Below are 11425 nucleotides of genomic sequence, written 5' to 3'. Positions count from 1 at the left end.
ATTTGTAAAAAGATCTATTTGAATATATGAAGCACGGTTGATTTCTTTAGTCTGTAGTTTTGAGTGAAGGGACCTAGCATGAAACATGCAACTAGTGATCTCCTTCAAAGTTCAATACTTCCTCTCAACTATCCCATTATGTTGTATAGTATATGGAACTATATTCCGCAACTATATTCTAGCTTCATCATAAATATTTTGGACATCATTGTTGACATACTTCCCCCTCATTATCTGCACAGAGGATCTTGATCAAATTTTTAGATTACTTTTCTGCACGGGCTTTGAAAAGCTTGAGATTCTCAAATACTTCAGACTTGTATTTGACAAAGTACACCCATGTGTACCTTGAGTGATCTTCAATGAAGGTAAGAAAATATTTTTCTTTTCTCATGGAGGGATTAGGAAAAGGCCCCACTAAATCACTATGAACAAGCTTTAGAGGAGAGGAGGCTCTCCATGAGATTCCCTTGAGAAACTTATCTTTTGGATGTTTTCCAGGAGCACAACCTTCAAAAACTCCATTGAAGAACTCTATAGTAGGCAAGCCTTTCACCATCCCTTGATTGCTAAGATTTTAAACTACTACATACAACAGTATTAAAGCTGCTAGATAAAGACAAAATATAAATAATGTCTTTAACATATTTTTTATATTTAAATATTTTTTTAATTTTTTAATTGTTTTAAATAAAGACAATAGGTAAAGTCGAGAGCTTTCCTAAAATGAATAATTATTATCTTTCCAAAACTTTGGGCGCTCAACTCAGTTTAGGCGTTGTGAACAGGGCTTCATCGGCAGTTCTGAACAGGGCATCAGCAGCACTTCAAACAGAGGCAAAAGGGCTTATGATGGATATGACTGCAACTTAAGATGAGTTATGCATGATTTATGTCATGTTTTGTATTCTCATCTATCATGCCCCAGTCATCGACTTCTTCAATGGGAACGATTTGGATCTACACAATAAACATGTATTTAAATATCCTAAAGATCTCTTGTTTGTTTAATGTATTGGGCTCAGTTTCCTCTGTATTTGCTTTACAATTTTCTAGGTTGTAATTAATCTGCTCTTTGGGATTTTGGGTTTTCAATCTAATAGAAAAAGAACACGTGGGCTAGAAATCATCGACTGCTCAGAGCCTGGATGATCTCAAACGCAGTCTCTTCTCAGAGCCTAAACGATCTCAAACACAGTCTGTTGGCTCACACGTAGTTTGTTGAGGTAAGACACTAGTTGTCGTGGCTGCATAAACTAACTATCTAATGAGTTTTTTTAATTTTTATGCCCTGCCGTGGGCTATCCTGACCATTCAATGTTTTCATTAAGATTGTAAGTTTTACATTGTTTTGCCCTATTGTGACATGGTCTGTTACCTTTTAACTCTCAACACCATGGATCCTCCTAGGGTTTGGGCTCTTCAAGCATTTTCGTGTGGATTGCATGATTTTTTTCAGTATTAAACTCAGAAAGCTAGTTAAAATTTCTTGAATACACTGAAATTGATTCGGCCTCCATCTTCTAAAGCCATTACATTGTGCAAACTATGACACAAAACACATCAGCATAACTTGTGGTAAGAACTGTGTGTTGCTTAAAACTTTTGTTCCTTATTTTATGGTGGAAGTCATGTATTCTCCAGAACTCTTGTATCTAATTTAGCAGAAAGATGTAAAGTTAACATTATGGATTGCGGAAGCATGAAATCCTTCAACAGTAATATTGTGCTCCTCTGATTCAAATAGAATGTGATACCTAGATTTGTAAAATGACTTAGTTCAGTATGTTTTATAGCAAATGAGGTCAAGGAATAAATCGTTACCTATTAGAATTTGTTGGCTGCAATAGCATTTTTATTGGTTCTTAGGCTTGAACAATACACCACTTCTCCTCTTCGTTGGCCAATTCATTACAAAATGGTCCAGCTCAACCATATGAATTTATATTTTGAAATTGGCAGCTGTATATAATTACTTTGTGAGACCACCCTCCCTTTTCTTGACTTGTCAGCTATCATTCCAGACTTGCAAACAAAATATGTAAGATTTGCAATTTTGCTTCAGAATTTAGATTATATTTTGGAACTTCTATAGTCTAGCCATTTTGATTCTACCTGCAAACTCTTCAATCGAGGTGGAGAAAAATTTAGATCTGTAGTGCAAACAGGTAATATGCAGTCTCCCATTCTAAATACAGGCATGCTTAATATCTTTTATTTTCTTTTTATAATGTGGGTAAGTAAAATTTTTAAATAATACTTGTGATCTTGTTCTATTCTAGGTTATGCAAGATAATGAACCACTTTATTTAGTTTCCTCATCACTCGCTGCCTTTAATTTCTTTCTATTTCCGCAGGATACCTCTTTGGTGTTTAGGGCGTATTTGTTCTCGTTGGTTTTTCATTGGATCTATGTTGGGTAAGTACAAATTTATTATTAAGTTATGCAAGATCTATGGCTATTTCTTTTCAATGTAGCATTATTTTCCCCTTTCTTATTTCCACTATAAGCTTAAAATTTTCAATAGATTTGCTGCATCATTTTTAAAATGGTTTGTTCATTGTATTCATATATCCTCTTCATGCATGTAGGAATAGGAAAAGGGTGATGCCCTGGAAACCAATTTATGTAAAAAATTTCAAAGTCCTAGTTTAATTTCCTTAGGTTACACAAATATTAAAATGTTCAATCCATTTTATTTTATGTCTTCATACTGAAGTAGTAGACTCTCTTTCACCAATAATTTTCAGTTCTGCAACTCTCATTGGCTTTGAAATGATGAATATGTGATAAATAAAATCTATAATGCTAGTTTCAATCCCTAAAAACTTTTCTAACAGAATGATTTTAATCCCAAAGATCAAGTAGTCTAATTGTTATTTAATCCAATCCTCCCATTGATTATAATTTTTAAACCTGTTTGAAATTTCTGGAATTAATAAGAATTGTAATAATTATCATCCAAATTCCTTACTCCTTAGTTTAAGTTTTTTCATAAGATGTTTTCCAAGTCTTGGAGATCTTATAGTATATAGCTTTTATTGTTGATGCAGTTATCAAGAAGTTATGAAATTTTATGAGATAGAAACTTATGTGTTAAATAAAAAAAGATTGGTAACAATGAAATTCTAACTTGAAAGTGTAATACTAGGTATGATCTAAATTTGAGGATTTAAATATGGTCTGAAGTTTGAAAATATTTGAGAAGTGAGAAAATCTGATTTGGATACTATAAATGGGATAGAAGAAAGACAATGATCACGAGAAAAGGATGTCTTGAATGCTGTAACATCTGGGAATTCACAAGCTGAATCTTCCAACACTATCACCCATACACAGTACAGACCAAAAACGTTGAAATAATTTAAGTAGAAGTCACATGAGTAAATGTTAGAAATTATAGAAATTATATCAAAATCGATAGTATCTTTTCCTATTGTATGATTATAAGTTTTAAAAACAATATGTTTACAAATTGCAACACAGCATTAAATTCTCTAAACTATTGGAAAAACTTTCAATACCCCAAGACCAGCTTGAAGCTTTTTTCTATATAAGAGGAGCTCTGATTGAATATGTATAGATCTATTTTACTCTAGAAATTTGTATTTTTCTATTTTTACAGTACTGTTCTCAGAGTTAAAGAAAGGGTGCAAGCCCCTTACATGGAGCCTACTATGACAAAACCAATTAGTTGAATTTGATCTTCTAAATTTCTCTCTATAAATAAAGTTCTATCTTTTACATTTGAAAGAGTCTAGCCATCCCTACCAAATGATAGTGCAAGACATTTACATCTGTAATATAAATCCAAATTTCTCTATAATAACAACCTAGTCATTCAACACAATAGTATTTTAATCACTCAGCGCAATAAAGGGAATAATGAAATCTAATTTGTCCCTTCATATTCCCTTTATCAATGTAGGAAAATAGTTGATAAACTTTAATTGAGCTCCGAATATCTTAATTAAGCCATGACCAAACAAGTCATACTAGTCCTCCATCTGAAGAAATGTAAGTGGGATCATCCTTTTCATTCATTAAATTTATAGGAGCTATAAGATAGGGATATGGTATATACAGACAACATGATTTAGTGAAGTGTTGTTTTTTTCCTTCACTTGTCTTTTGTTCTTTGTTTACTGATCTGATGGTTTAAACCCTAGGTGTTGTATATTTTGAAATACCCACAATACTTTCACTTGTTGGTATCAAGGATAATCTTCCAATCAGGAGAACTTTTTGTTGTGTTTTCCCTATCAATTACAATCATCTTGTTCATGTTGATAAATCAAGGAATGAGTTTAAGAAAGGGGATTTAATTACTCATAAAACTTCAAGTGCTTGATGTCTACTTAATGATTAACATCAAGCGAGCTTCTATTATTGCTGGTTCATGTGCTAGTGTCCACCAATAATAGTGGTGGTGGTATATTTAATGCATATATGTTTTGTGGTCAATGTGATGTTCATGTTACACTCCTAGGGCTTTAACCGCAAGTAGCATAATCACAAAGGCTCAGCCCTTGGTGGTGTTATTATCAATAGTGTTATTATATTGTTGATATCAAGAGATGTGTTTTTCTTTTGTTGATTTTTTTTAATAAGGCTGGAGATTGATGCTGCCCATGACAGCTATTGCATGGCTTGCTAAAATCCAAATCCATCTCTATTCTTCAACTGTCAATCCTTAGTTAGCAGCAATTTGCTTTAGTTTAGGCTATAGCATTTTCCAACTGAGAATAAGGAGTAGTAAGCACATGATGAGTTCATTAGGTTCCTTCCTTGAATAAAGCATGTTGTGCATGCACATAAATAGAATATTTTTTAATAAGGAGCTCTACATGCGTCCTAAACAAGAATAAAAACAAAGATATGGGAGAAAAAACAAAACATTTCCATGCTTACTTCAAAGAAACCATTAGCTATTGCAACATCTATGATGACTTGTACATGGCTTGTTAGGCTCTAGAAGACTTACCCTATGCCATATTGTGGATTTTCTTGCAAAATCAAGAGGATTTTATCTTGATTTCAGCAATAATTCTTCACTAAACAAGTCACATCAAGATGAACGTAATTAAGACTAGTAAGATGGATAAGATCAGTTAGGATGACCCTATTCATGTTTAGAATCACTTGTCTTGGCTTCCTCCTTCCCAATACTCAAATGCATGCATGGAAGTGATCTCTTAAAATAAAATTGGTTGCAAATAAAGTTGTGTTGGCATTGCATCCTACTTTCTTCACGAGTCAAGTTTTGCTTATTTCCTAATTATGACATTTACTCCATCTCTCCGTCTATCAATCTTCTTGTTTCCAAATTGGAAGTAGGCAAGGATAAGAATGTTGGAGGTTCTAGAATTTTACGCACATCTACTACTTCATCAACTTCATCTTCATATAGGCATATGTATATGCCTATAGTGGTCAATGTCATTTGCAGCAACATCTAACATTGCCAAAAGAAAGCTTTTTTAGGTCACCAAAAGTCAACATTGTGTCATCACTCATTTCTTTCATCTTTCAAGAGGATCAAAGACTGGCCAGCCCAGTAAGTACTCTTGAGGAGTCCAGGGATTCATGAATAACTATGAAAAAACAAAGAAATTGTGAGCAAATGAGAGTTCTCAATAGTTTTCTAATATCCCAGGTCTTATTGAAAAAAGACATGTTGCCTTTGAAAGGGTCAAATAATCCAACGAATATCGATGCCTTTTGTGATATGGCAATAGGATGCAAATCTCAATGGGAAACCTCCATCCAAATTTTCATCACGAACTCCAATGTATGATGCATCTCTAAATGCATTAGAAGAGACAGCCTAGCTATGCTTTTAATCATTGTTCAGGTAATGAGAGATATCATTCTACCATTGAATAATGCAGCAATACTTTCGTCCTTTAACTCTATATAGCATATGTGTAAAAAGAGACACCTTGTGTAATAAACTCCTACTATAGCACCCACTTTGTTGATTTGTTCAACTAATTGAGTCTGTTGCAATGTAAGTAATTTCAGAATTTATACAAATTAAAATAAACATTTTTTACATGTAGATTAACAGGTTTCATTTTTGTGTATTGTTCAATTGTATAGATTACTGGCTTATGTTAGTTGTCTGCATCATGAATTTGAAGAGAAAAAAGTATCCTTCCCTCTTCTGGTGCTCGAGTGATCTTGTCTAGATTTTATGGTTTTAGGATGACACAGTTTCCTTCCTTATGTTTTGTTGAATTATTGCTTTTAATCTACTTTGATATAATTAAAAATTACTTTTATGAACATAGAAAATTATGACAAATCTATATTAAATCCTTATTTTTGATGAAATAGTATCCCTTGTTCTATTGCTTATTTTCGGCATGCCATCAATTGCCCAAATCAAAAAATCAATCGACTATGGTAACATTAATCTCAATCAATTAAGAACCATCTCATTAGGTTGCAGTCACATTTTTAGATACCATGAAAGCCAACTGCTAGTGTACAGTCCAAGTGTGTTACATTAAATTTCTCACATTGGTCATGAATTACCTGTCAGTGCTTTACAGTTGCCCATACTAGCTTCCTCCAGTTCAATGACGTGTTTTTGGTAACTGTCAATGTGGGGGTCACATTGTTTGCCTTTACAATCAACCTGACAAGATACATATGCGGATTCCAGGCTTCAATAGGTTTTTTAAATTATGAGAATTACACTAGTTATGTGGAAAAGAATTATGATCTTGCTGGAGGGTCCATTTAGACTTAGCTATTGTAGGCTAGCAGGTAATTTATACTAGTTTTGTAAAAAAAATCTAGATTGAGGAAGGGATAAAAGAAGTGAAAATATAAATATATTTAGAAGATGTAATTTGTAATGTATTTTCCTTTAAAATTGAAAGCCATTTGCATAAAAAACCATGTCTGCTCAGTGTCGGATTATAAAATGTATTCATCAATGTTTTCAAAGTGATGAGTTGTAGCAAATAAAAGAACAGGCCAAAAGCTCATATACATTGTCAAATTTATTACTCTTTTTACTAATATGACAGTACTGCATAGTGGCCAGTTAGGAAAAGTCCAACCCAATGAGGAAAAAATATGTTTTGCTTTGAAGCATTTTGAAAACTACTGTGCACTCTGTTTCTACATTGACCTTTCAGGATATAGCAAACCAAGATTGTGCAAATTGTACAGAACATAGCAGACTAAGAAGCAAGAACTCCACTAAATGATACCACAATTGGCATAAGTAAAGAAGGCTAAAAAGTCTGATGGCTTCTATTGTGGACACAAGTCAGATACTTGATCATCCATGTTGCCAGATTGTAATCCGGTGTGATTTTGGGAACTCCTTCAATTGCCTCAAAGTAGTTGACTAAATATTGTGAATGGTGAACAAGAAGTTGTACATATATAATCTACCCTCCATGCTTCAATGACACCAACTGCAAATTCATTCAAAGTCACATTCTGAGTACCTACAGATGTACCAATATCTGTAGTAGTAGAAAATGCACTAGAGTTGGAAATAATTACCTCATCGAAAGCTTCAAATATGTCAATGCTAGGTTGATTAATGGTGCAAACAATAGTTCATCCTATATATACTGGATTACAAACTGTTCACATAACAATTGTAGCAGCCCTTGCATCTAGTGTTGATGTTGGCACATCCATGAAAAAAATTAAAGGATTTGTTACCAATTTCACTACAATTTTTAGCCTTTCTCACTGTTTTGTGGACAAACTATTAACTCCAAGCAAACCAAAAAGAGCTCCTTTTAAGTCACTTAGCTCTACAAGCTTCATAACTTCTTCAACAAACATCTATTCATATACTGGATGACAAACAAACTAAATGTAGAATAATAAAATACACAACTCTCTTTTTTGACGATCAACTACCTTGGGGACGAAGCCAAGCAGAGTATATGAGGGAGTCATAGACAGTAACATAGGGAGAATGTATATCATTTTGTTCAGAGTAACCATAAATGTGAGAAAATGTCTCTTGTTTTTTTGGATGACTGGATATGGCAATGGAACCTTTAATATAGCCTCCAGTTTTCCTTGTTGCAACAACATCCATGAAGGTCATCTTCCCAGCCTCAGGCACCCCCATCAAACACATTAGTACTCTAGGCCTCAATGTCTTGCTTACCACATGCAATAAATGTAGCTTGTTTGTTGGTATTCCTTGTGTCCTCATTTCATGTATACAACTGAGATAATTAACCACTTTTCAAAAGATAATCTAGACTAAACAGAGAGCTTTGAAATTCAAATAGGAAAACATGAACTTAAAGCAGGCATATAAACATAGTAGTTGACATTGTTGAAGGCCATAGCCAAATGTGGGAAAGGAAGAATAATTTCTTTCTTACCACCCTCAGCAGGGTTGCAACTTTCTACAGCAATGTTACTTTTCTGTCCTCCTGATATCTCTCCTGCAATTTTTTTACATATTTACGCCGTAGGCGTTCCCTATTTGAATGCGAGGAGCTCAGTTTTACATCTAATGGTAGAAAATCAGGGAGAGCGAATGACTACCATTGAGAGGATTTGAGACATAGATCTTACATTTTCACTGTTCAACAAAAAAGAAGGGTGGTGACGTGGGGACCGTTTGTTCATTCAAACTGACGACTGTCGGATATTTGGCCATTGAAAGTCATAGGGTCCACTTATTGCCCAGCGGACGTCAAGTTCTATTTCATTCGGCTTCAGTAAAGCCAGCATAGTATTTTGTGGGTATGTTCATGCATTCTAGATGAATATTACTGCATATCAGATCATGTGTTGCCAGTGGCATTTTTAGCTGGACTTGTCGGCCGAGGGGATCAAATATTTCTGGGCAATTCCAGAGCGTCTGGTACCAATTTCAGGTGTGATTTGTGTTGAGAAATTTCAATCCAATGTTCTTTTTCTGTCGGCTGATAAAAGTTTAGCTTCTGAGAACGTAATTAAAACTCCCCTTTGTCTGAGTTATCTTTCAGTACACATTTAGGAGAGGAACTATCAATTGTCAAAAACCTATAACTCGTGTAGTTTTTGTTGGATCAATCAAAAGAAAAAATTCAGGGTCGGGTAAAAGTTGGTTCAGAATATTAGAAAACATAAGAAGCCAATTAGGGTTTTTGAGTCCTCACGTCAATTGTTACAAAATTTGGATTTGGTCGAGCTGATGTCTCTACTTCTCTTAAATTGGGAGTGTTTAGGTTGAAGTACAGAGGAAATTCTGAATGATCCTTGTATTGATATGAAATTTTTGCTTGATGCCATATTTGGAATACCATTTTACCTCGCTGTAAGTGTGGTTTTGGGAATATTTTTGCGATCACACAAGTATAGGTTTTGTCAGTAGGTTTCAGACAACTTTATTGAATACACATTAGTTCGGTTCAGTCAATCACGAACAGAATATCAAATTTGGACTGTATTGTTGAATTGAGAATGTGAATGGTGGTTTGTAGTCAAAACTGTTGCTTTTAGTGTCACCTGACTCGGGGTATAATTGGAATAAAATCAGTGGTTGGTGATATATAGAAATGGCAGGATTGGTGGTTTCCTGGGACTTGCCTGTCCTCCGTGGAAGGGAAAATTATGGGCCGAAGGGGATGATTCATACTAACACCTATAGTAGATTTGGCGGGCCAAAATTAGAAAATCCGCTAGCACATAGAAAAAGTTGGAGTTTACCAAAATTGACTTGTGAAAGAAGGAGACATGGTGCTATTAATATGTCTTCTTTTATTTCTCCTGTAATTGATAGATGGCTCTGGATTCGTGGGATAACTGCAGTGGAAGAAAATTTGAAAAGAAGCTGTCAATTGAAGTGTTTTCGACAATCTAGGGCAATTGGTGCTTATGCACTGTCAATGGAAAATACAACAAAAGCCTTTTCACCGGACGACAGAAAGGAAAAGTCTGGAAGAGGGTATTCTATAAGATGCAGTGGTTTGAGCACAATACCCAGACGTCCACCCAATAGAGCAGATGATCCATCATTGGCCAATCCCTTACTATGGTTGGAGCGTATGGGTTGTGGTTGGTTTTCGGTGATCATGGAGTGGGAGGGGGTGATAGTTGAAGATGATTCTGACTTGGAAAATGAGTCATGGTTAGCACTTGTAGAGGAGGAAGGTGAAATACCTCCACAGGCTTACATCTTAAAAAGGGTGGAAGGAATGAAAAGTGAGCATGCTATATCTGAGGTGCTCTGCTGGTCAAGGGATCCCGTGGAAGTGAGAAAATTGGCTGCCAGGAGAGAGGAATTGTATCAGGAAATGCAGGGTGGTGTTCAACGGCTTCGACCTGGCTCGTATGAATTTGTAGTTACATTGAAGGATTATAATACACCAATTGCAATTGACTCCACCAGGCCAAGAGAATATTTGGGAGCAGCAATTGAAGCTGTTGGTACGCAAGGGTTCTTCAGTGTTGTTGTGGCAGCAGAAAATGTGAGTAGGGGTAAACCGGACCCAGAGATGTTCATGTATGCAGCACAACTTTTAAATTTTATAACAGAGCATTGTATTGTTTTTGGGAACTCAAACACAAGTGTGGAAGCAGCCCATGATATTTGTATGAAGTGTGTTGCTGTTGCAGGCAAATGTCTTGTGTATGAACTTGAAGCAGCTGATTTGGTGGTGATTGACTTGGATGAACTATCAATTGTTGACCTTAAGAATTTGGCTGATATTGATTCCCCTGAATTCGAACTGCCAGAGCCAGAGCCAGAGCTGGAGCCGGAGCCAGAATGGGAACCTGAAGGGCCAATGAGCATTGGGCGTCGTTCTGTTGCTGCTGAGGACAGTTGGTAGGCTTTTCATAGTTTTATTTCAAAATTCTATAACCTGATAACTCTCACATTATTGTTTTAAGGGTCTTTTATTTTTACTTCTTTGACCCTAATGGTGTCATTGGGTGGGGATGGGTATGCACAATTTCTTTGTGCGTTGGCGGCCCTGCCATTGTAAATAGAAACTGTCTTTTTCTGACTTTCTTCTGTTACTTTCTGTAATATACCTATTATCAAAGGGTGCTGATCTAACCGTTTATAGTGCCAGCTTAGTTTCTTAATTATTTTCTATGGGCATGATGCTATAATTTCACGGTCGAACTGAGATTCACATGCAAAGCAACAAGCTTTGTATATGCTAAGCAGCCTTTGAGAGTGTTGTAGAAGGTTGCAACATGTGCTGCCACTTTACAACATTATAGCAAGTATCAAACTCTAAATTGAATAACAATGTAATTTCAATGTGGGGATAAATACTAGCCTCACGAACATTCTTCAGTAAGAGCAAATAATTTTTAATAAAGGAAGAATATAGCAGTATGGCTTAATTGTGGTGGCTGAAATGCATCTAGTAAAAATTAATAGTTATAAATGTTTTTGTGTCATTATTTATATGCAAAGAGTCTACATGG

General features: G+C 35.2%; 1 protein-coding gene and 1 pseudogene across 3 annotated transcripts in view; both read left to right on the top strand.

The window, feature by feature from the left end:
* The first annotated feature begins 747 nt into the window (after positions 1–747).
* LOC149554722 (uncharacterized) overlaps positions 748–11425 on the top strand; it is a 36181-nt gene continuing 25503 nt past the window's right edge. The window contains exons 1-3 of one of the 2 annotated variants that reach the window (XM_089828773.1): positions 748–975; positions 1104–1226; positions 2358–2419. The gene's annotated coding sequence lies outside the window, so the exon portion shown is untranslated. Of the gene's footprint in view, positions 976–1103; positions 1227–1836; positions 2169–2357; positions 2420–11425 lie in introns of those variants that run through there. The other variant, XM_089828772.1, reaches the window with a different exon arrangement.
* Positions 8600–10815, top strand: LOC149554725 (5-amino-6-(5-phospho-D-ribitylamino)uracil phosphatase, chloroplastic pseudogene; annotated as a pseudogene). The gene is made up of 2 exons (XR_016365242.1): positions 8600–8877; positions 9539–10815. The product of XR_016365242.1 is annotated as a 5-amino-6-(5-phospho-D-ribitylamino)uracil phosphatase, chloroplastic pseudogene (transcript).

This window comes from Cupressus sempervirens, chromosome 5 (genome assembly GCF_028749045.1).
Source record: "Cupressus sempervirens isolate cs-2001-9-10 chromosome 5, ASM2874904v1, whole genome shotgun sequence".
Taxonomy (NCBI): Eukaryota; Viridiplantae; Streptophyta; class Pinopsida; order Cupressales; family Cupressaceae; genus Cupressus; species Cupressus sempervirens.
The sequence above is the reverse complement of the archived record's forward strand: the minus strand, read 5'-3'. Positions and strand labels throughout refer to the sequence as shown.